This window comes from Engraulis encrasicolus, chromosome 6 (genome assembly GCF_034702125.1).
Source record: "Engraulis encrasicolus isolate BLACKSEA-1 chromosome 6, IST_EnEncr_1.0, whole genome shotgun sequence".
Lineage (NCBI taxonomy): Eukaryota > Metazoa > Chordata > Actinopteri > Clupeiformes > Engraulidae > Engraulis > Engraulis encrasicolus.
The window spans coordinates 34,136,264-34,160,868 of NC_085862.1; the positions used below are offsets into that span (position 1 = coordinate 34,136,264).

At 44.4% G+C, this 24,605-nt stretch overlaps 1 protein-coding gene and 2 long non-coding RNA genes across 10 annotated transcripts in view; 1 reads left to right on the top strand and 2 right to left on the bottom strand.

Annotated features, from left to right (window-relative positions):
• The window catches only part of clocka (clock circadian regulator a), a 98,493-nt gene extending 75,143 nt beyond the window's left edge, over positions 1-23,350 (bottom strand). For 3 of the 6 annotated variants that reach the window (XM_063201351.1, XM_063201353.1, XM_063201350.1), the window contains exon 1: positions 22,776-23,339. The gene's annotated coding sequence lies outside the window, so the exon portion shown is untranslated. Of the gene's footprint in view, positions 1-22,775 lie in introns of all 6 variants that reach the window. The other 3 variants (XM_063201352.1, XM_063201348.1, XM_063201349.1) reach the window with 2 other exon arrangements.
• LOC134451146 (uncharacterized) lies at positions 2,024-4,233 on the top strand. Its single transcript, XR_010035202.1, has 3 exons — positions 2,024-2,484; positions 3,460-3,531; positions 3,660-4,233. It is a non-coding gene; the product is annotated as an uncharacterized LOC134451146 (long non-coding RNA).
• Positions 4,333-10,775, bottom strand: LOC134451144 (uncharacterized). Of its 3 annotated transcripts, XR_010035201.1 has the most exons (7): positions 10,093-10,774; positions 9,620-9,774; positions 8,656-8,718; positions 6,682-6,776; positions 4,928-5,008; positions 4,629-4,789; positions 4,333-4,538 (listed from the first exon to the last, which is right to left on the bottom strand). It is a non-coding gene; the product is annotated as an uncharacterized LOC134451144 (long non-coding RNA). The 3 variants fall into 3 exon arrangements; XR_010035200.1 differs by having other exon boundaries at positions 4,629-5,008; positions 10,093-10,775; XR_010035199.1 differs by lacking the exon at positions 4,928-5,008 and having other exon boundaries at positions 10,093-10,766.
• Positions 23,351-24,605: the final 1,255 nt, after the last annotated feature.

Genomic DNA, 24,605 nt, shown 5'->3' on the forward strand with positions numbered 1-24,605 from the left:
GGGACTGGAGCAAATGCTGCCAAAGTGGGTCACGGCACCCTTGTCCTCCCCAGCCATTTTTCCCCCTGATTTGCCTGACAGGATCCTACTGTGCCACTGCCTTCATGTGACAGAGCCACCACAAAAAGCCTCAGCAGAATCAGTTTAGGGAGACATTAACCTCGAACTCTCTTGCACTACTACAACAAGAGCAATCAAGCACATAATGTCCACCACCACCACTATGCCTTAACTTACTTTAACAACACAAATGCGTGTGTGTATGACTCAGTGAGCCTGTACTTGTCAGACTTTGTACAATAGCCTGAATGCACCATGTTTTATCATGTCAGGGTCTTAAGTAGCCATCAAACCATCTCTCGCACAAAATCCAGCGTGAACTAAAATTAGGCTTATGGCATTGCCCAAGCATGCAAGCATGCGTACAGTATAGCATGTCACCATGGCACCCACACCCACTGAACCTACATAATTATTAAAGAGTATTTTTAACTCTATTAGAAACAGCAAATGCATTTTGGACCTTGCGCTATCATCAGTGCTACGCAGTGCAGTTTTCTCTACTTTAAGTTGATGGTTCCTTTTGTGTGCACCAAGAGTTGTTCTTTTATGGTAGAAGTTGAGCATACCCGGTGGCCTTCACTGCTACCTTGTGGATCTATCAATTTTGGTCCTCTAGAAATAGTGTACACACACACACACACACACAGACCACACACACTACACATAACGTGATTTGCCAAATCTCCACAACACAGATCAATGTACAAAGTGAAAGCTGGAGAAAGTGTCAACACTGCGGCCATCAGCAGGGGAAAAAAAATCTTAAGTCAGCAGCAGCAGAACAAACTAGTGTCCAAAGAGTAAGGCCACCTAGCCCTCAGGCGAAGAGAGAGGAGATAAGGCTCAATGAAGACGCATTCTTCCTCTATCTGCATACTTTCCCGGCCTCTGCAATACTCTAAACAGCATGGACCCCCCAAGGCCACGAACAGAGGATTCAAACCATGCCAGACAACAGTGTTCCTCAAAGGAAAAGGGAAAAAATTCAAGGTTGGCTGCTTACGCGACAAAGGTACCATAACATAACTCGCAAAAGGTCAAATCGAACAGACAAGATGCAGCAAAGGCAAAAAAAATAACAGTGGCCCTCGTCCGCTCATAAAACATTCACAGACGACCCTGCCGTGGCCAAACGGTGGGACACTTGTCTGCCATGATGGGTCTGACCCGGGTTCGATTCCCGGCCCGGGTCCTTTGCCGGCCCTTCTCCATCTCTCTCTCCCCACTCGCTTCCTGTCACCCCCTGCTGTCCTATCATAAATAAAGTTTAAAAAAATATGTTAAAAAAAGAAAAGACAAAAAAATATATATCCGGTATAAAACATTAATGGACAGGAATACTGTAGAGCAGAACAGTGACTGGCAATGGTTTGACGATATTGTTTTTTTTTAAGGTGGGAGCAGGCCAGGACTCAAGCCACCACCGAGGCCGCAGGGCTGACTGCTTAATGACAGTCTCCCTGACAGACATAACAAGTCTCTCTCGCTCTCTCTCGCTCTCTCTCGCTCTCTCTCGCTCTCTCTCTCTGAGGAAATGAAGAAACTGAACCGGGACCAGCACAGACACACAATATTACGAGGGCGGAACCACCCAAAGACGGAGAGAATTGTAGGATTCTGGATTGAGGAGAAGGAGAAGGAGAAGGTGTGTGTGCGTGTGCGTGTGCGTGTGCGTGTGCGTGTGCGTGTGTGTGTGTGTGTGTGTGTGTGTGTGTGTGTGTGTGTGCGTGTGTTCCTGAAAAGGTGCGTCTTCAGATTACTGGGTGTGGTTGCAAAGTTCATTAATTGGTTTTTGCGGCGTGCTCTTTTGTGTACGCTTACCGAGGCTAAACTTACACAAGAGTGTTTTTAAATGAGAGGATGCGTCTGCAAGTGTGTGTGTGTGTACAGAGAGAGAGAGAGAGAGAGAGAGAGAGAGAGAGACTGTGCGATGTGAGCTCTTCGATGACCCAGATCTCTATGGCGTCATTATGTGGACAAAAGGTCCACGAGCGCCACTTACTGCCCACGCGAGGTATTTTATTCTGCGCGCGCGTGTAGACACTCTCGCGCGCGCGATTTTGCTCTGCGCGCGCGCGCAAACGCTGCCACGCGCGCGCAAACACCATCTCACGCGCGAGAGGTGACATGAATTTCCTCACGCGCGCGAGCAGAAATATGAATATTTAAATAATCTCCTCCCACTGATTAGCATAACCAACGAGGCGGAAGTTTGTTTAGTCTGAAATAATCAGACACAGATCTGAAGAGCAATTGTTGATATCGTTGCTACGGTAACTGCAGCTGGCGTTTACTGACGAGTGGAATGACTGAAGGTTGCATATACCTCTATTGCTTACCATTTTTATGAAAACATTGTTTTTAATTGTTTATTTCATGGGCGAACTTGTTGAGATTCGCAGACAGCAGATGAGGAATAAAGTGAGTAGACATTTCATCAAATATGCTATGGTTCGTGTCCTGTCAAGCTTCATTTTGCTCACGACGAGTGCGTTTTAAGAGCTTAAAGTTAGCAGGCTAGGCATTTGGCATGATGACAAAGTTGTTTTGCAAAGAAGACCAAAATGCACGTTTACAGAGACCTTAAGTTAACATGTTGTAAGTGCAATGTTTCACTGAAATCCAGCTCCGTGTACTGCATGACTGAGAGACATACCGGTACAAACCTGTTTCCTACGATGGTCCAGTCAGATATTTGTAATGTAGGCTATAAGGATTCAAGTGTGTTTGATACTTTTGCTGGTAAGCATTGCAATAAAATATGGAGCCGGATAGTCAATTCAAGCGGTCAGATCAGAGAACCTTTATTGAAATCGGTTGGAACAATCATTCATTTTGCCACTGTCGTGTTCTCCATAGCTGGTGATTATGGATTTTGTAGGCTATGTATTCAGCGATCCACAACGGGTATACACAAGGAGGTCTACATAAGTCATTGGATATACACAACTAGAGCTCTAGGTGAATTTAGCCTACATTGCATCAAAGAGCTCACTCTGTGCTTTGGAATGAAATGATGAAGTGGCTAGAAAATGAACCGTGCGCTGAGTATCCAGTAGATGGCGTCGACACACTGTAAATAAACAATGACACTACAATACTGACACAAGCACAATGAATGATTAGGCTAGAAAGATCACTTTCTCAAAGTACTGCAATTACTCCCAGGAAGTTGACTGGTTCGTGGAAAATGGTAGAGCAATACCGGCCTCTTTGAATATAGAGTTGAATAATTGAATCTTTAAGAAGTGACATAAATGGTTCAGATCAATACACTGTATTTACCTGCTCTCTGTGTCACTTGGCTAGTATATTTAATGCAATGTGATACCAGTGCAATGCAATACATTTAATAAAAAAGGTGCAGACATTAAAAAAAAAAAAATCTGCCTTCAGTTGCTGATCGGCGGCCCTTGTACGGAGGTTGTCACACACAGCCAACGAAACCACATGGGCAACATGGAAGAGGTCAGTGTGCAGCCCAGCTTGTCTGACCCAAGCCATTTAAGTGGTTAAAGAATTTAGTGAATCCATCTACCGGTACACATGCCATATCTGCAGGGGCCTAATCTGTCTACCTTTTTTACATGTTGCAGCAATTGCCAAAGCTTTTGGGCCTTTGCCTGGATTTCATCACACAGCAGCAATAGGTCTCTAGGACTCTGGTTAGGTAGCCTGTATACACTTTATTTCTGGAAGGTGATGTGGGTGTCATGTTACTTCAGCAAGCAGCACAACGCATACAGTTCATAACATTTCATCCAGGCAAGTTTTTCTCATTTTCATTAAGGGAGCTGCCAATCCCAATAGTGGTAACACAAGTGCAGAGATTTCATGTAGACTATGGAACTCAACTAAAGGGGTCACTAGTAACATAATAATAACAGTAGCAACACCACACGCACAAAGTAAATTGAATAATTGTTGTGAATCCAAATGACCTATTCTTGATGAAGGCACAATCTCTACATTTCTTTGCTGTACAGGAAAAATCAGGCATACTGCATATCGGCAGTTGGTGAGATGGCGTGGGAGTTCGTAGGCTATGTTTGGGTTCCACTGCAATCCTGTGCCGTCACAAAGATCTGGCAGATCTTTAAATCCACACATCGTACAGGTTTCCAGGATGTGATTTATTTGTGGCAAATAAAAGACAGTACACCTGAATCAGATGTATTTGTCATAATGCATTTCTTAACCTCAGCAATGGTTTTTAAACAAACCCACAAATGTATATGTATACACTGTATAGTATAAAAGAAGGACTGAAGTGTTACAATATCATACATCACACACACACACGCACACATCGTCGGATCATCTCCTCTTTTGGGGGTTACACATAGCCGCTGCTCAACGGTGGGGGTGATGGCTGCCTCGAACGTGGAGAAGTGTCAAAGTCTTGCTGTAGTGTAGGTCCGCTTTACTTGTCCTTGCCCGCTCTCTCTCACTGTTGCATAGTAGTGTAGTGCTGCCTATTGAAACATGTGGTAGAAATTATGGGAAGTGATAATTTTGTTTATTCTGTTAATACATTCTGAGGTTACTGAGAGGTATGAAATTACCTGCTTAGGATGCCATGGTATGTGAACGGCTTCATTTTTGGCGCAAAATGGTTGATGATGTTGTGGATTATGAGCTGATGTCTGGTGACCTGATGCCATTTTGTTGATGTCCTTCACCTAGCCAGTGTCATTGAGGTCATCAAAGTTTCCGGCCGCCTTGTCTGTAATGACAGGATATAACAGTATTAAGAACATGACATATCACTGTCGCTCAGTAGTATTCTACATCTTGTCCAGACAGTGTAAAATAATTATAATTGTAAAGTGTAGAGTGTTAAGGGTTAACAAACTGGCCACACCCTTGGATGCCAGGCATGTTCTAATCACCACTCAGACTGTGTTTGTAGAGAATCTGAAGAAGACTGTTGAGGTACGTTATCCTGCCATGAAAAAATAAAACGCAACAAAAACGATTCTAAGTGTGCAGACTCCTCACTCTGAAAACTACAGTTGACCTTCGTACTGCACCTGTGTGCACAATCCTCTCCTTCAAGTAAAAGTATTCAAACTACACGGTGACTGTGGTACACTTTTTAGGTACATGTGTGTAGAAAATTTAATTCAGACTTGCGCTTTGCATACGATGTGGTTGTGTTTGGGTATCCGTACACCTGGTAGGAACCCATGTCTGGGTACAGACAAGGGTTTGACATTAATGTTTTGCTCTCCGGCCACAGTTGGGTTTTCCCAAGTCACTAGCCACTCTGGTTTTCTGCTTGCCACATTTTTGCTCACAGTTCTTTTCATTATCATGCTAAACCAAGAGGGTTAGAGATATGAACACATCATTTCTACATGTACAGTGGCTCCCAAAAGTCTACACACCCCTCTTCAAATGTCAGGTTTTTGTGAAGACAAATAAATTCACAGCTTTTCCCTCCTTTAATCGAAACTATTAATCAATGCAATGCAATGCAAAAATGTACACGCCCTTAAATTAATACTTAGTTGCAGCACCTTTGGCCTTCATTACAGCACAGTCTTTTGTGGGTAAGAGTCTCAGCATGGCACACATTAATATGGCAATATTCGTGCACCCCTCTTTGCAAAGCCCTCCAAATCAGAAAGACTGCGAGTGCAATCTCCCACAGTCAGTCCTCCTCAGATCACCCAACAAGGCTCCCTTCACTTAAAGTATGGTGTTGTTGGGGTGATGTTTTGTGCCAAATATACCCTTTCGAATTATGACCAAAAAGTTAAATCTCGGTGGAGTACATTTTGCAAAAAATACTTCTGTAATCTCCCAAATGCATGTGGGAAGATGTATTATGGTCAGGTGAAACCGAGGTTTAACATTTTGGACATAATTACAAAAGGTAACAACACCTCATTGCCAAGGTAACACCAAGCGTAAAGTGAAGCATGAAGGTGACAGCATCATGCTATGTGATTATCGTTCTTCAGTTGTAACTGGGGCTTAAGTCATGGAGGTTGGAATTTAGAACAGTTCCACAGGGGCCATTGTAGTGGCATAAAGGGGGAGGGGATGGGCCAGTGAAGTTAAAGTCCATATGCCTCTGTGAATAGATGTGATTTCAACGTAGCCAGTGTGGGGGCCTGGCGTATGTTGGGAGGTAGACTGTTCCAGAGCGTGGGGGCAGCAACACAAAAAGCTCTGTCACCAACAGTACGGAGTCTGGCTCGGGGGATGATGAGATTGTCCTTTTCAGAAGACCGCAGAGACCTGGACTGGGAGTGGGAGAGTTCAGTCCTGTATGACACGGAACATCTGTTGGGCAATCTGAGGAGGACTGTGCAGATGAGATGCATTCGCAATCTGTCAGATTTGGAGTACTTTTTGCAAAGATACGTGTACAAATATTGTCACTTCTATGTTTGCCATGCTGATAGACTCTTACCCAAAAGACTGAGTTCGGTGATAGAAGCCAAAGGTGCTGCAACAAGGTATTAGTTTAAGGGTGTGCATATTTATGCAACAATGTTAATAGAAGTTTTATTTTCTATTCTTCCCTTTTAAAGCTTTAAGTTTGTTTTCTGTCATTTTTTACGTAACAAAAACCTGGAATTTGAACAGGGGTGTGTAGATGTTTACCTCAATCTAACTGCTTCATCCCGTTTCATCTTCCGTCTCGGATTGGTGTTGAGGAGCCTGGTCGGTAGCATACCTGCAAGTGCTTCTTCCACCGCCTGAAAATAAATAATGCAAGAGGGAATAATATAGACCGATTGGTAAGAGTATGCACCAAGCAGCTGAGCTGTCTGCTCATTTCGAGAGCTGTAAACGATTACATTACGGCCATAGAAAGAAGGCTGGCTGCACTGCTGACAAGTTCATGAATCTTGATGTAACAGTGCACGTAATTTTAGCATCAACAGGACGTGACGCAAAAACGTACATCCATTCAACAGGGCAAATATTTGATGATGTTATTACCATCTTATAACAATGACGACTTGGCCTGTATTATAGTTCTCAGAGTCGCCAAGAATGCCCAGCTTCCTGCTTGTTTAGCATGACACAGTAGGTCATGCTCGCATTAATTAGTTAGCCTACTAGCCTACTAAAGGACTTGTATTTATAAATCAACATAAATCCACCGCCAACAACTGAACTAGCCTAGTGGTCTACAGTATATCACGAAAGTGAATACACCCCTCACAGTTTTGCAGATTTTTGAGTATATCTTTTCACAGGAAAGCATCACAGAAATTTCACTTTGACACAATGATTAGTGACCTTTCAACAACATATTTAACCGCTTAAATTTCTTGTTCACTCAGAAAAAAAACAAAATACAGCCATTAATGTTTGAACATGTACTCACAAAAGTGAGTACACCCCAGATTAAAATCCGGTAGAGAAGGGACCGTGTTGGCTCGAATCGTCTCGAAATGAAAAGGGATGACAAGGGAGGTCATCAGTGTGCGTTTCAACCTTTCTTTGCATTGAACTTTTACATTTTGAGTCTGCATCTGGCTTAAATAGATTGGTGTGAGTTTTGAATGCAATCCTATGGAGAATATCATGATCTGCTTCAGTAGTCACAGTGCATGTTGACATGTATGTTTCTTTTAGGTGTATTTCAGATTGGCAATGTTGAAAGCATTCATGCATCCCCAAACCATGTCAGTCCCACTACCATGCTTGGCTTATGAGAGGATACACCTTTTTGTAAAACTCACTTGTTTACCACCACACATGCTTGACACCATCTAAAGCAAATTTGTTTATCTTGGTCTCAAGAGAGATGAACAGACCAAGGATATGGATCACTGGAACCATGTCGTGTGGTCTGAAGAGACCAAGATAAACAAATTTGCTTTAGATGGTGTCAAGCATGTGTGGTGGTAAACAAGTGAGTTTTACAAAAATGGTGTATCCTCTCATAAGCCAAGCATGGTAGTGGGACTGACATGGTTTGGGGATGCATGAATGCTGTCAACATTGGCAATCTGAAATACACCTAAAAGAAACATGCATGTCAACATGCACTGTGACTACTGAAGCAGATCATGATATTCTCCATAGGATTGCATTCAAATCACACACCAATCTATTTAAGGCAGATGCAGACTCAAAATTTAAAAGTTCAATGCAAAGAAAGGTTGAAACGCACACTGATGACCTCCCTTGTCATCCCTTTTCATTTCGTTTCATTTCGAGACGATTCGAGCCAACATAGCCCCTTCTATACCGGATTTTAATCTGGGGTGTACTCACTTTTGTGAGTACATGTTCAAACATTAATGGCTGTATTTTGTTTTTTTCTGAGTGAACAAGAAATTTAAGCGGTTAAATATGTTGTTAAAAGGTCACTAATCATTGTGTCAAAGTTACATTTCTGTAATGCTTTCCTATGAAAAGATATACTCAAAACTCTGCAAAACTGTGAGGGGTGTATTCACTTTCGTGATATACTGTATTTACATGTCAAACATGGCCCACACAGCACAGAAACAAAAGAAAAGAGAAGAGAAAACATTGTAAGCTGGTCTTCGCCATTCACACACTTTGACAGCGTTTCCTAAATTGTGGCAGACAAATGTCTTTAGAGCAAATACCTACCTAGGCTCTTAAACAGCACCTTCCTGCATTCTGGCGTCCAACTTCAGGAATGGGTCATCATCTCTGTATGACAGCATGCACAGAATTAGTGGTCAATATACAACATTTTTATAAAAGTAAGAGTATGCACATCCCACCTCGCTGAGGCCAGGTGCAGGACAAAGGCACGTCTAATAGTGGAAAAGAGTAGAAGTCCACATCCTGTGGCTCCGCTTTGAAAATGTATTCAGGTCATACAACCATGAAGACCCTGTTGGGGGTCAGCTGCTCTATGTTTCCCACAGCCCATTGGTCCCACAGCTTATTCTTGCTGCTCCATGTTCCCACAGTTATTCCCACAACTATTCAAATATAGGCAATATGTTCCACACCTGTTTATTGTTAACACTACTACATAAGCTTGAGGCAGTTTTGAAAACTATCTCTGAACTACAGGAAGCCACATCTTGAGCAGTCACCTAAAGCAGAAATGACAAGATCTGAAACGAACGGACTAATTTGAAAGAAAGGGCCCAGTGCATTTAAAAAGAGAATGCAGACAGCCTATTTCAGGGGACTCAGAAATACTAGGCAGGGCACAGCATAGAGAGAGATCCAGGAGCGGTGGCGTTTAAACGTGACAGAAATCCAAGTTAAAACTTTAGAAAAGTGAGTTATTAAAAAGTCACTGGACTCGGAGGGAGGAGCAGGCGTGTTTTTCTCTGCCTTTCACACTGACAGCGTCGGCGTGCGCGACCAGTCCTGTTCAAAACCCTCCCCACAGCCAAAGCTATCATGCTACTTTGCCATTCATTTGAAGGAGACACCGCGGAACGGTGCAATTATCTCCAGCACATACATTCATTCTCCAGTCTTGTCTAAATTTAAATGTAGGCTATTCCTATGGCGAACTATTCTCGGTTTATTATTATTATTAGAGGGTTGCTAAACACATGTCAGTTGAATATTGACTGAACAAACTAACCTCGGTCTGCGAATGATGATTCTCCTCTTTGGCCTCTCTGAAGTCCAGGCGAAAGTTGGCACAGCATCCTTTATAAGCTTTGTGATAACACGGGTGGTCTTTACAAAACACTGCTTCTCAAAGTGCTCAGAGCAAACCTTGGTCTCAGCGTTGATCTGTAACCATAAATACCAGGGTATGCATTTTAGTTCGTTAGCAAAACAACTTGATTTTGGCACAAGTAGGCCTACGCTACTGGTTCTGGTAGCACAAAATCAGTGGCCATCGGATCGCTTACCACACAATTAAAAGCCTAATCTTGAAATAGCGATCTGGAAATATCATATAAATGTAGCGTTGTGTAATTACACATTCATATTTTTTATTTCACCGAGGCATTCGCGTCATTAGGCTACATGAGTCATGACAAGTTTGGCGAGCTAGCTTATTTGTGCTAGCTAATGCGTATGATTGAACATAATTTTGCATCTTACCTTGAAATATGGACCAGGACCCCTCTAGATGTGATTTATACATCCACGGCGAAGTGCCTGCTCTTTGGGGAAACGGTGGAAAGTCTGTCCACGGTAGGATTTTTTTTCTCTTTGAGGACGAACATTTGGGCACACAACAGTGAGGCGCCATGACAGCTGGTGCGTTGCCGAATGTACCCCTGAAGTGTACCCCTCAACGTCTTTAGAACGTTCCGGGTGAATAAGGCGAACATAGACATAGCATATTGACACAATGTTTTCATCCACCAAAAAATAAAATGGTTTTACGAATAAATATGTGAATGCCCTTGTCAGCAGCAGCCGTGAGTTGCGTTTCAGTTGTGTTTCAAAGGTGGTCGGTTGCAGTCACCGTAGCAACGATAGTCTATCAACAATTGAGATCTGAGCTCTCTGTGTTTGACTATTATGGACTAAACAAACTTCCGCTTCATTTGTTATGCTAACCAGTGGGAGGAGATAATTTAAATATTCATATTTCTGCTCGCGCGCGTGAGGAAATTCATGTCACCTCTCGCGCGTGAGACGGTGTTTGCGCGCGCGTGGCAGCGTTTGCGCGCGCGCGCAGAGCAAACTCGCGCGCGCGACAGTGTCTACGCGCGCGCGCAGAAAAAAATACCTCGCGTGAGCAGTAAGTGGCGCTCGTGGAGGTTTTGTCCCGATTATAACACCATAGATGTTTTACATGTGATTCATCTCTAATCAGAACCTCAGGGAGTTCTAGAACAGCTAGCGGCTGGGCGGCACCAGAACACTGAGATCTCTTCTACTCAGACACGCCCAAATTCGACACATAAATAAATACAAAGTTCCACTTAATCATAAGACCCAGCCGGTGCAAATTCACAAACGGCACCCTCCTCTCCTCATACAAACGCCCTTCACCAACTCTCTCAACAGACCAGCCACAAACTCACACAGGTACAGAACACACACACACACACAAACACACACAGGTACAGAACCAACACACACACACACACACACACACACACACACACACACACACACACACACACACACACACACACACACACACACACACACACACACACACACACACACACACACACACACACACACACACACACAGGTGCAGAAGAGACACAGACATAAGAAGAGACAAATAAGAAGAGACAGTAAGAGACAAACGTATAACACAAACGCAAACAGACATGCATGCACACTCAGACACACAAACACACAGACTCCCTCTTTCACAATGTAAACAGCACTTCCCCCTCCCTTTGGTTAAGACTGGATGAGAGTGGACTTGGTCAGGCTAATTCCCTGATTGTAAACAGATGACTCCACCTGCTCAGAGAACAACATGTGCCACAAGGGAGGGAGGGAGAGGTACAGACAAACACAGCAGTCCACTGCCCACACCCTTGGGCCTACCAAATGACCTCTGCTAACCTGGAGTGCGTTTCTCGACAGCATCAATGTTAATCAGTTAGCAAGTTAGTAGGCTGCTTGTGGCAAATTGCATTGCAACCAAATACGTTGCTAACTTAGTTAGCAAACTAAGCTTCCAGATAAGATGAGATTTGCCTTTACTGTCTCTGCAGGAGAGAAATTTTGCTTCCAAATTGAGCATCAATTACAGATGGGAGGGCTTAAACTCTGTTGAAGCTGCATTTTATCCAATCCTTAACATACATTCCAATTAAAATCGTCTTTATCCCTCTTCCTCATCCCTCCCCCTATTTGTTGAATGACTTGGTTGTCTACTCTGTACACGAATCTGATCTCAACCCGGAAAACCAAACCCAGATATCCTGGGCCTGCCCACCCTGCTTGTGACACTTCAAAAGGTCACGATAGTGGGGCTAAAAATCAAACATATTGTGCAGGAAAGTAATAACTGAGTGGAGGTTTATGGGTGGCTCAGGCCAGTCTAGACCTTTGCAAGCCAATGTCCTTAAATACCCATCTTCATCATCCCATGTAGCGGCCGGCATCATGCGTGACACGAAGAATTTGACATTTAACCCCTTTCCCGTCAATGAGACACTTGCTTCGGGGTAAAGCCTTCGATTCGGGCAAAAGGTTGTGGTGGTTTGACTCCATCTGCCAATCAATTTACACACCCGCGGTTCAGATAGACAGATAGTCGGGAGATAGATAGCTGGTTAATTGCATGGACTAGTGTATGGATCTGTCACATAAATGGCTGCATGAGTGCACACGCTAGACGCACTGCCTGCTTGGGAACCAAAGTCACTAGAAAATCAAAAAAGTACTACTACTTCTCTCCCTGCCCCTTTTATTATGATATCCTTCCTTAGCCTAAACATGCCAGTGGCTGAGCACAGCTCAAATAGCCTGCATAGGCATTCAAACCATCACAAAAATCCCTTGGTGCTGAAACTGACACTGATTCACCCTACTTGATTACTTACATGGACTATAATTCAACCGACTTGATGACTTGTATGGAGAGCCGTGGCCTAATGGCTAAGGATATTGGCTTTGGATCAGAGGGTTGCCGGTTTGAATCTCACCCTTCCACTCCTTATCTCACTCTATGGCTGAGGGGCTCTTGAGCAAGGCACCCAATCCCACACTGCTCCAGGGACTGTAACCAATATCCTGTATTGATAACCGTAAGTCACTTTGGACTAAAAAGGCATCAGCTAAGTGTAATTTAATATAAAGTGTTCAAAATGATTTTAAAAGTGATGAAAGAAGGGAACAATTCCACATTGAAAAGCAGACTGTAAAGAGCACATTCAAATAGCAGCAGCTAATATGCAGCACTAAACAGTATGCATCGCCAGCTGCTATGACTACCGGTATGCATTACAACACACGCTACATTTTCTTGAACTCCCAATGGCCACATAGGCATAAACAAACACAAATTATAATCAACTGCGCATGCCATGAGCGGGAATGAAACGGGCATTTCCCGTGAGTATTCACGCTGTGACGAATTAGAGGGCAAGAAGAATGGAGAGGAGAATGAGAACATCGAGTTCAGTCCACATTCATTGAACATCCTCAAGAAAATGACTCCTCAGAGGACTCGATTTTTTTCTTCCTTGGCACTAATACATTTTATGAGGCGGTAAACAACTGAATCATGTTCTCGCTTCAAAACCATGGAAGAACACCACGATCCTCCTTGCAGTCCCGTCATTGCACAGTAACAAGAGAGTTTAGAGATGCCGGTTGGGGGCGTGCGATAGAAAAGCCAGCAGATGTGGGGCAGTGGCAGGGCCGGCAACAGTTTTGGCAGAGCCTGGTACAAAGTCGCATACAATACAATGAGGACCTAATGCTAACGCTCTCCGTGGGCCCGGGACTACCGACCCGTTTTTCCCACACCCCTGTCACCTGCCCTGGGCGGGGGTGTCAGAGGAAGCAGTTAGGAACAGCTCCAGGCTCCCATAAGGCCTCATGTCGCACCTTCCCACATTCCCCTGGGCCATTGGTGCGCTGTGACGCCTTCCTGCCTTCCTCTCCTCCGCCCCCCTCAGGGAGTGACTCAGCCGGGTAGGAGTAGGAGTAGGAGTGGTACTGCTGCCCACAGTGCCCAGAGAGAGAGAGAGAGAGAGAGAGAGAGAGCGAGCGAGCGAGCGAGCGAGAGACAGAGAGAGAGACATATACAACCGTCAATGCCACCCTCAGTTAAGTCAGTCTCGGACCCAAAAATGGCTACCCAAGGCTGCATGGAGAATGAATTGAAACCAGCTTGTGCTGAATATATGCAGGGCATCGGTGTGTGTGCAGCTCAGTGTTCTGTGTTGTGTTTGTTTTGTTTATTTGTGTGCGTCGGTCCATGTTTGTCCATTTCTGTACCAGAAGTTTCCAAACAATTTCGAAAATCTGGCAAGTTAAGATGGCAGAAACGTCCCATCCTAAGCTATTGCCTTTTGACAATTTACATACAGTACATATACATTCTCCCAACGACACAAACCAGTGGCCTTTGGCAGCTGCACAATGGAACTATAGAAAATGCCTCCAACCACAAACATAGCCATGCACACAACCATCTGGAAACTCCAGGCAGGCAGGCAGGCAGGCAGGCATGTTTTTTTTCGGCATCCACAACAAAAAGCACTATTTCAGGGCCGGTGGAGACTAAACAAAACAAAACGGTTAGGGCAAGACTCATAATGCCAGCTGTGCAAACGTAAACCCTTCACTTTGGTTGAAAACTCTCAAGCCCATCATTCACACACACACGCGCACGCACACACACACGCGCGCACGCACGCACGCACGCACGCACGCACGCACGCACGCACGCACGCACGCACGCACGCACGCACGCACGCACGCACGCACGCACGCACGCACGCACGCACGCACGCACGCACGCACGCACGCACGCACGCACGCACGCACGCACGCACGCACGCACACACACACACACACACACACACACACACACACACACACACACACACACACACACACTCACACACACACACACACACACACACACACACACACACACACACACACACACACACACACACACACACACACACAGCTTTTTTATTCAGCAATACTCGCCGAAATAGCAATTTAATACAGTCAGGGGTTCCGACTTGGTCAATGTCACTCCCTGCCAGTCTAAGCTACTAGGATCTACACCACTAAGAAATCAGAGACGGGGTATCCCCAATAAACCTGGCTAGGTTAACCTACAGAAAGTAAGAAACCCTGATAATAAATAGCCTGCAGCCAGGCATCATTTAGTGAAGAGAATGAGGACTCTGAGGTAATTTTTTTCCCCCAACCCGCTTCTCTTCAAGGTTATGTCTCAAAGGCGAGGCTGATCAATGAGGCCTGGAGGGCTCCCTTTCATTTACCGCCAGAGAGGGAGAAAGGTTCACAGGAAGGTGACAACGATCACAATGGTGGCAGAGAGCTGACTGAAGCAAAGACATGGACAAAAACACACATCCATCATCAGCTCCATGTCCATTATATGCCGAGTTAGCCTCAAACAGCTACAGCACAGCACAGGGGAATGGGGGCATGGAGGGAAAATGACTGACAGTGACCAGATTTGATGCTAGAAGTTAGCACATACACTTTAACTGAACAGTCCTTTCCTGTGGGCTTTGACACAATTTGCTATTGTGAACACATTTCACGCTTTGTCAACACACGTTTAACACACCCATATCAAGTCTTTGTTTCCCCCCTTTTACAAACAGATCGTTAACTGTAAAAAAATGAATCACCATTTGCTTAGCATTCATTGACACAAATACATACACTACCTTTCCTCTCGAATTTCACGGTAGGCTACTACAAGGGAATACCACTGAGAACATGGCACACGATTGCATTTAATGATTCCTTCCTACATCACAAAATGTTATGAATGTTTATTCTATGCCTATTCTTTATTTCTACATTTAAGAATGTAAATGGCTGTTTCGTGAGAAGAGTCTCAGTTAAACGGGAGATGTTCAAGGGTGGACAGTGGACACCATATAAATAACCTCGAAACACCTACATTAAAAAACACCATGTCCACACAGTTAGGCTCACAGGCTACAAAATGACTATCTATCAGTGAGTCACACACACACACACACACACACACACACACACACACACACACACACACACACACACACACACACACACACACACACACACACACACACATACACAAATACACACACACACACACACACACACACACACGCGCGCGCTAGGGTGCATCAGATGCCCCCTATGAAAAGATATTGCCTTGGCCCTATAGTAAAAATGTTCTACACCCAGTAAAAACACACTGTGTAAAATATTTTGAAATTTGGATGAAGTCTACCGGGGCCACCAGCCCCATGAAAATAGAAAATAATGGTGATAGTCAGAATCTTGGAATAGAAATGGACATTTTGCTGCATAAAGCTACCCAATAAAAACATATTGTCTCAGCTGTGTGATAAAAATGTTCTATGCACAGTAAAATCACTCTGTGTAAAATATGTTGAAATTTAGATGAATTCTACCGGGTCCACCAGGCCCATGAAAATACAAAATAATGATGATAGTCAAAATCTTGGCTGGACTGGCCATCTGGCATGGCGGGCATTTCCCGGTGAGCCCCGCACCCTTGTGGGCCCCCATAATAACGAGGGGACCCCCTTAAATCCAAAAGTGCCCGGGCCCTATTTATCGCCCAGTCCAGCCCTGAATAGAAATGGACATTTTGCTGCATAAAGCTACCCAATAAAAACATATTGCCTCAGCTGTGTGATAAAAAAATTTCTATGCACAGTAAAATCACTCTGTGGAAAATGTGTTGAAATTTAGATTAATTCTACTGGGTCCACCAGGCCCATGAAAATACAAAACAATGGTGATGGTGATGGGCAACCTGGATTCCAAAGTCCAGTGCCACATATTCCAAATATAGCCAATATAATGAACCAGCTGACCCACTGCCAGTATCAAGCAAGAGATTGCGAAGTTGTATGACTTCTGTGTGCTTCACCTGTGGGCCTACAGGATTGTACAGGTAGCTGTTAATACCTGGTGGAGCATCTGTACTAAAGCTGTGAATGCTCCTTGGAATGACTTGTGTTTTTTTCAAGAAAATCCCTGCAGTAGTTTCAATAGAGTACATACAATACAACTGTATGTGATGTTGGAAAGAGTGGCTTCCCAAAACCTGTACTTAAGTGGCTTCTAGGTATGTCATGGGTATCACCAGGTCCATAGTCCATTGCCAAGGGCCTCTCAGGTAAGTTATTGTACTCATCTGATGGAGTAAAGTGAAATACTACCACAGGCGATGGGATAAAGAAGTAATGGCACTCTTCAATACAGTTGTATTGACTGCCTTGTAGCCTAGGCATTCCAATGAACATTCACAGCTTTAGTACAGATGTTCCTCCATGAATTGTAGGCCCACAGGTGAAACACACAAATATAACAGTCATGCAGCTTTGCAATCCCTTGCTTGATACTAGCAGTGGTCCAAGGCAGCAAGGAATTGATATTGTGTTGCAAAAGAGCAAATTTGCCTAAATATAGCAGTTTGACCATCAGTCTGTCCTGAGACTGAAGTCTGTGTCAGTATATCGACTGAATACACAACCTGCTTAGATATTCCTTCTGTTTGTGCTCCCAATACAGGTGATTTCACTAATTACCTCATCAACCTGGCTTAAGTGGTAATTAGGCTCAGCTGGTTCATTATATTGGCTGGGGCAAATGTGTCACGCGGTTTGTCCACCTCTGTTTTAAGACAATGGCAAACCTAGATTCAAAAGCTACAATCCAGTGCCACAGATTTCAAATTACCTGGTTTTACCTGTCCAGCTGCCATAACTGGAAAGGTAAAACTAGGTATGTCATTTGGAATATGTGGCACTGGACTTCAGCTTTGGAATCCAGGTTGCCCATCACCATCATCATTATTTTGTATTTTCATGGGCCTGGTGGACCCGGTAGAATTCATCTAAATTTCAACATATTTTACACAGAGTGATTTTACTGTGCATAGAACATTTTTATCACACAGCTGAGACAATATGTTTTTATTGGGTAGCTTTATGCAGCAAAATGTCCATTTCTATTCCAAGATTCTGACTATCACCATTATTTTCTATTTTCATAGGGCTGGTGGCCCCGGTAGACTTCATCCAAATTTCAAAATATTTTACACAGTGTGTTTTTACTGGGTGTAGAACATTTTTACTATAGGGCCAAGGCAATATCTTTTCATAGGGGGCATCTGATGCACCCTAGCGCGCGCGCACACACGCACACACTCACACCGGCTTCGCCCGCCCACACATATGCTGGCATCGGTCTGTCTTCACATCACGCCGACGACCGCCATCTTTAAAAAGCCATTTCCTCTGTGGTTCATTTTCTCCATCATCCGCCCCTGCATCCCACTGACAGACTGGCACAGGCTAATATGGCTCCTGTGGGGGAGTGCTGTCGTTATCATACCACTTTTGTTACACCCGTATACACCCCCGCTCCGAAATGGCCTTCACAAAACACTCCACCTCCACCTGAGGCAAATGGACTTCCATGTGGCAAAGTACCTCGCTGAAACTGCGGTAGCTACAACCATTTGTGCCGGGCAACTTCATTGAAACCTTAACCTGTGAAGACACAGCTGCCGTCATAAATGTGCTGTTACCAGAATGGTAATGACCAAGTTGTAATGGGTTACTTGCTAAAGGCTCTGTGTTATAGTCATAGTAGTGTCATACCGATGGTTGTTAAGTCTTTTCAATGGCTATTGTTACAGCGATCCACTGTGTATTATGAGACTGCCTTCCTACCATCTCCACAGCAGCAGACAGTGATGAGACACCTGAAAGCCCAAAATCATTTAATTTCCCCAACTTAGCTTCGCACAACCTCAGACATCACACATGTGCAGGGGCTAGACTCTCGTGATCTGGACTGTTTATGCTCGCTTCTCGCTGCACTCTTCAATTTCGCTCTGAGGGGACTCTGCCTCACTCTCTGACTGCCCTTTAAATAGTAAACACACCTCCCACATAAAGCAGACTCTAAATACAATACCTTGCACTCACGGATACAGCATAGATATATATTTGACTGCATAATGGCACTGTTAAAAACAACAACACTAACCTTACCCTGAAAAAAAACAATAAAATATAAATTCATAAAAAGAAGAAAAACATAACAACACATCCATGCCTTGCGATAGCCTGGGCTGTGTGACTATTCAAACATTTAGAGGCAGCCGTTTCTTGATGTCACAACAACAATACCAGAGAGACTCCTAGAATCTCTCATAATAGGGCTGGGAGTGTAGTAGTAATTAAAGCTGTAGCAAATTGCCTTTCACTTACGGGACTGGACTAATGTCCCCGCCCTTTGTCCCCACACCCATGTTGGAGCAGCGCAGGGTAGTGATGGTGCTGACAACACCCTGCCAAGGTCCTCTCTTTCTCCCTCTCCCTCCCTCCCTCCAAAGGCCTTGGTTTACATACAAACTGCCCCAGAAAAGTGTGTCATCAGCAAGGTCCCGCGCAAGGCAATCGAGAGGCTGCCTAAGTGGCATGAATGCATATTCATCAACTGCGCTCTTCTGCGGCAGGCAGGCAGGCAGGCAGGCAGGCAGGCAGGCAGGCAGGCCATCTCTGGGTCTGAAGACGCATTTGAAGGCTGCAATTCAGGTTTCATCACCACACTACACCACCAGGCCATACGAATCGCCTTCTAACAAGGGCTGAAAAATGATATGCAGCACTTCTACCTCTGTGTGTACGAGAGAGAGGGGGGGGGGGAGACAGTAAGAGCGAGAGAGCAAGAGAGAGCTTCAGAGAAGGGCGGATGTTTTATCTACCCATTGTGTTATAATTAGCCAATTACCAGCTGAACGTACTAACGTAGCCCTTTTCAACAGAGTAATCACACCTCTGCAAGATTAGCCTAATAGTCTCCCCTCCAGGTACGAGAGCGGTGGATGAGGTCAGGGACGAGGAGGGCACCCAGGGACACACCAGTAGTACCTAAACACCCATCATAACACACCCTTTCCCCCAGTAAATTCCCAGGTACAGAGCACAGCTAAATTGATTCCAACAAGTAGCCATCAAATCAGTTTTTGATTATTCAGAGAGGATTAAGATGCTAGGATGTAACCCATTTCTCCCAAATCACCCCTTCATCCCATCAGAGAGTGCACAGGTAAAATAATTCCTATCGGCACAGGCAGACATCAAGTTATAGCTTTTGATGGTGGCACTGAGGATTAAGATGGTTGTATCCAAGTGGGCACGCATGTGATATCACACCCATTGATGGAGGAAGAGGTAGAAGTGATGAACATGAGCTGAACTTTATTTAATTGCTGCATCACGTTTGGGGGCTTTCTGCTATGCCCTTGTGGTACAGAAGAGAGTGAAATTGAGGAGCTCTTCCTGTATACAGCTCCCTCCAAAACTCCAGGCATCGTGGGAAACAAAGTTTTAATATCCATACCAGAGTGATGTACATAAAAGAGTGTCAACAAGCTCAGCCATAGGGTCCCACTTTGAGAAATGGTGACAAAATGTCTCCATATATGGTCAAACATGGCCGATCTCCCTGTTATATGCAGCCTTCAAAAGGTTCCGGGCAACCCGTTTGTTTCCATAGAGACTCATTGAGGACTGTGAGGAAGTCGTAAAATAACCGTTTTGTGCATATTAAAAGCACACAATTTCTTAAACGGTAGCTTGTTTCAGGACAAATGCAGAAGAGCCAAATTTGTAGAATTAGTACACATCACCTAGCCATGCTAACAAAAACGTATGGCAGAGATGGGTTTACTTGGAACCTTTGAGGCTAGCATAAAACCAAGTGTGACCAGAAATCAAAGCATTGCCCAACTCTGTTCTCCACTATGTCTCTGATCCATATCCAACACAGACCCTGGGATGCAACTACCAGGGGAGGTCCAGAGGTTGAAGACAGAGCGGCAGGCCAGAGATTAGGCGCCATGCCTGGGGTGCGTGTTACTGTATGGCTGGGTGGGGTGGGATGGGGGTGGGGGTGGGGAGGGTTCATCGGTGTGCAAGTCCAAGTCCACATACACAGGTCACATTCCCGCCTGCCGACACACCATGAGGAGCATCCGTCTAGAGGAGACAGGGCAACGCTTGCCTTGCGCCCATGGGTGCGTTCACCTATGACACACTCACTCACTCTCTCGCTCAGTTACACACACACACACACACACACACACACACACACACACACACACACACACACACACACACACACACAGTCTGTCAAGGCATGCCAGGGCCAAATGCGTAGGGAGGGAGGGACACGCTATACAGTGAAGGTGATCTACGCTTCCACAGCAGGGAGGCGAACCCAGAGCAGCGTCTGGGTTTGCCTTCTGTTTCCTGACAGGCAGTCACAATGTCACACTGAGATGGCTGCAGTCAAAGGAAAGAGCGAGAGGGCAAGAAGAACAGCCCATCAGTTAGTGCACTGCTGCGCACAAACACACACAAACACAAGCACACACACACACACACACACTGGCAGGAGCTGCCACAGTAAGAGCCTTGTTTTACACAAAAACACAGACGCAGCGGGGATATTCCAGGAACATGGTTAAGCGATAAACTTGGCAAAGGTAACCTACATGAAGTCTTAAACCTACCAATAGACAACATGCGTCATGTCATTAAGGCGATGAAAACGCTAGACACCGCTTGATTTACCACTACCTCCAGGTCAACTTAACCTGGTTTGCTACTGAGACGCCCATTTTGGAATACCCCACTGGTCTTCATTTCCAGGGCACATGTGTTCAGCTGATCAACAATGTTTCCTGGCCAGCAGCGCCAGAGAGTAATGGCCACCAAGAACATATCCTGCTATTCATAAACACCCCCGCCCCCCTACCCAAACCCAAGCACACACACACACACACACACACACACACACACACACACACACACACACACACACACACACACACACACACACACACACAGAGAGAGGTCAGGTGACAACGGTCAACCTGGAAGACCCTCCGCTCTGAAACATCCATCCAAGTGACTAGTTATGGAAAACGTTGTGTGCTGTGGTGTGGTAGGCGATATCAATGATTTTGGTTCAGCATGAGTGGGTTATGAGTCTTTACAAAGACTTGTTTTTGAGACTGGATTTATTCTTCTTCAACTGAACAGTTTAATTACACGGAGCCTGGCCGTTTGAGTTAAGCTGGCAGCGCTCTGTCCGTCTCCAATGTTCCTGTCTCAATTTACCAGATGGCCACAAGATCTGGATGATTTTTTTTAAAAACACAGCCAGAAATGAACTTAGTACTTTGATAACACTTGGTATTGCCAACCGTTGCCTGCCCTGCACGTGATAATATATTGGTCAGAATGATAACATAGCAATTAAGTATAATAAAAAAAATGTGTCTAATCAAAAACAAGGAAACTGCAAGGCACTTCATTCAAGCAGTTCTGCATTCTCCTCTCAGCAGCACGCAACAATGACCATAAAATTCGGCTATACCACAAGTTCACAACAACAAAACATCAAAAGGAAATAGCACACGGGCATAAACAAGTGATAAGGGCTTTACGGTCCTGTTTTCATACATGAAAATGAATAGATCCCCTTTCCGCACGCAATGTGTGCAAAATGCAACCTGAAGCGGAGCACGAACGGTTCGTCTTTTTTGGCTATATCCACATAAAATCGACCGTTGACAGTGAACTACTGGACAAAATATATATGTTTCATGAGACATTTTACAACATAAAACACATACATGAATTCTATGTTGGCAACCCTTCACCCAAACAATACCGCAGCAACACCACAAGCGCTTGAAAGAGAAACCGGTATTTCCTCTGCAGGAGCTATTGGCAAGAACACCGGCATTCAAACACAAAAAACAACCCTGGTGGATCTGTCAAATAGCCCAATCTATGTCCACGCCAGGGCAATGGCACACTGCATTTAGGAATATTCGATTTAGACAAATATAACTGATATCTTTTCCGACTCCTCTACAGGTTGCTGTAGCGGCGTCTCGGAAAAAATGGTTAGGTTAAATTGGATTTGCCTTTCCCCTGGAGAGTCCAAATCCCCAGGAAAGCTTGCGAATGCACAAGGGGGGAATTCAACAATTGAAGACAGTCGGTGGCATTTAAAATCTAAATGTCAGTCACCTCAAATAGTGATGAATTTGTCCAGTCGATCCATTGGCGAGAAGACGCGCAAGTTTCCAGTCAAGCGAATGCGCACCCGAAACCAGCGGCGTGTTTCATCACTCCGAATCAGGGGTCACTGCATGCTAGCCGTGCTAAATATAGCAACAAAGTTGAACTTGCCAAAGGGGAATGAAAAGAATCTGTTGCCAAGTAAATGATGCCAAGCAAACGTATAAGCTGCAATACTCCGCAGTCTTTAACCGGCAAAAATATTTGGTAGCGCCATACAGTACACTCCCCTCTCTCACCGGGGGTAGAGCGAATGTGGGTCACCGGGCCTTCGCATTCTTCCCAAGCAAAGCGTAACGCTAGATAGCTAGCATTAGAAAAACAGCTCTGTAGACTCCTCGGTACGGCGAAATCTGCGACAAATTTAACTGAGCAGTGCGTCGATTTGCCTTGGCCAGTCGTGCGTAATCATGCATGTCCTGGAAAATGCTCTTACCGTGTAAGTTGTCCGATGTAATGATTTCCGTGCGCCTTGTTTTGGTTGTAGATGGCTGAGCGGTAGGTTGAAGTGGAGTTAGAAAAACAGCCAAGGCCTAGCTCTGGATATCAAAGAGCATGCGCACCAGCGGATGAGCATACAACCTGGCGGAACTACACGGGCATACCTTTTCGTGCGTGAGAGTTTTGTCCTACCATGATCACCAACGAATGCTTTATTCGTTTTTCCAAATAAATGTATGAATGGTTTGAAAGGCAATGTGTAGTCAGAAAGTATTGTGCTAGAGACATGAGCTCTGTGGCGACCGCTCAACCACCCAGAATATAAAATGAGTGAGGGAAAACACAAGTCGTCGTCATTACAAGATTATTCACATGCCAAAATATTTCATTCATTTTCATCCATTCCGTGTAAATATTGTTTATATCAATGACATCCTAAACACGTATTTTGCTAAGCGTGATAAATAGTGAAATGTTGTTTTCTTGTCATCTTTTATTTAATTATGGTGCCTATCAGTTTCATTTCGCGTTGGACACAATGTCCCCAATCTTTGGCCTTCATGTGTCGCTCATTCCACTGGCAGAATGCCAATTAGGTCAAACTTGCAGGCCAACCAAACCTGAATGGAAGAAGCGCGCGAAACTGTGAGGCGGGCTTTGTCGAAAATGGACATGTGGTCTGTCCAATCAATGTTCTGTGCGTGTCCACAATTTTAACACTAGTTTATATCATCTCTCTCTCAAAAACACAGTAAGCGAGTGAAACAAACCCGAATTATTTTCCCGTTTTCCTGGGGTTATATTTCCATCATCGCTCTGCACTGTTCTGGAGTTTTGTCTGTTGCCTTATTCGCTTCTAAAAGCAGCTGTTCGCACTGCATAACTGTATAACAACAGCTGTTTAACAACAACCGCACTATAACTAAAACCATGGATTGATTATTTATTTTGTGATCTTGTAGGCCTATTTGAAAAGGAGGAGCATAAAACCTATGGAGATAAACACTGGAGATAACACTGATAGACACCTACCTCAGTATGTAGACAAACACTGACATCTACAGGTAAAGTCTGGGGTCAAAGTCGACTTTATCAAAAAGAGGTACAAACCACAAGATGGCAGTGCCGTTCCTTTTTGCGCAACTTTCATAGGACCATGCCTGAACTTGTATGATGAATTCATTATAGATAACAAGCTGGATGTGTTTTTCTTCATCTTCTTCTGAAATTCTTTCTAGGCCTATAATTTCTCATTTATCATTTGTTATTAGCATCATTATCATAAAACTTCAAGAAAGAAAGGGAATTCCTGGCTCCAGATGCCTCTTTTGAGCCAGA